Here is a 1,384-nt window from a genome sequence, read left to right as displayed (position 1 = left end):
GCTTGCCTTAGACTTGCAGGAATCAGCAAACTCAGCTCTTGGACTAAATCTGACCTGCAACCCACTTGCCTAATGAGCCGTCACAGAGGAACACATTAACACTCTTCACATACTGACTGTGGTTGCCTTCACAGCAGTAGAGTTGCTGCTGGTCAAGTTCAAAATATTTACTCTCTCTTTACAGAAAAATGTTGCTAACTTTTGCAGTAGGATCCTTCAGAGTTCTAGGAGCACCACATCAGGAAGCTCAGAGGCAATCACAGAGGGCTGGTGGGAAGCCTCCACACCCTGGGGGTCCATGCATGTTCCTAAAGGATGTGCTTGTCACAGCCTTCCCTCTTGTGACTCCTCAGATTGGTGGCTGCAGTAAAAGACCATGCAAGATGGAGCAGTACCACTCTAGGCTCTCCTAACCCTGGAAGACTGGGTGTCCTCTGAGACACTGCCCACTGTCTGCAGGTATCCATTTGGGCCCATTGAATCACCCAAGAACTGACGGGAACTTGAAGCAACTGCTCCAACATGAGTGAGAGCCCCCCAACCTGGCCTAGGAGCCCCATGCTTTTAGCCATGTGTGTTGTGTTTAAATCAAGAATGTTCCCCAGAGGACTCCTGTGCTCAAGGGTAGGACTGGAATGTGTTCAGAGCTGATCCCTACTGGAAGATGGGCCTGGTGGGAAGGGGTAGGAGACAAGGTGTGTCTCCCTTCCTGGCTCCAGGATCCTCTTGGCTTCCTGGCTGCCAAGATGTGAGTAACTTTCTTCTGCTTTGTCCCTCTGCATTGCTATTTCTGCCTCAGACTCAACCAGCCGTGGGCCATAACCACGAGCCAGAACAAATCCCTCCTCCCTTAAGTTATGGGTGTTGTGCATTGTGACTAAGACAATGAGAGTAACAGACTATTAGTCTGCAATAAAATACAACTTGCTAAGTTCTTAATAGTGGGGTTGAAAACAGGATTAAAACAAACAAAAAAACAGCCACCTGATTCAAAAGTGGGCAAAGGGCTTGAATAAACATTTTCCAAATAAGATATATAGATACCCAATAAGCACATGAAAAAAATGCTCAATAGATGGGCATGGTGGTGCATAGCTGTAACCCTAGCACTCGGTAGGGTGAAACAGGAAGATCACTGCCGGTCGAGGACAGCCTGAGCTACATAGTGAGACCCTGTCTCAAAAACAAAACAAAATCCTCAACATCACTACTAATAGAGAAAAACAAAACAACCATGAGATTACATCTCGTAAGTGTGAAGGTGGCCACCAGCAAAAACAACAGAAAATGTCAAGTATTGGCAGACTCTAAGGGGCAGCTGACAAAGACAGGGTACCTGCAGAAGACCAGATGACGCACACCTTCCAAGGGGGATCCATTCTGC

The sequence above is a fragment of the Octodon degus genome, unplaced genomic scaffold, assembly GCF_000260255.1.
Source record: "Octodon degus isolate 3935 unplaced genomic scaffold, OctDeg1.0 scaffold00017, whole genome shotgun sequence".
NCBI classification, from domain to species: Eukaryota; Metazoa; Chordata; class Mammalia; order Rodentia; family Octodontidae; genus Octodon; species Octodon degus.
This window is presented reverse-complemented; position numbering follows the sequence as displayed.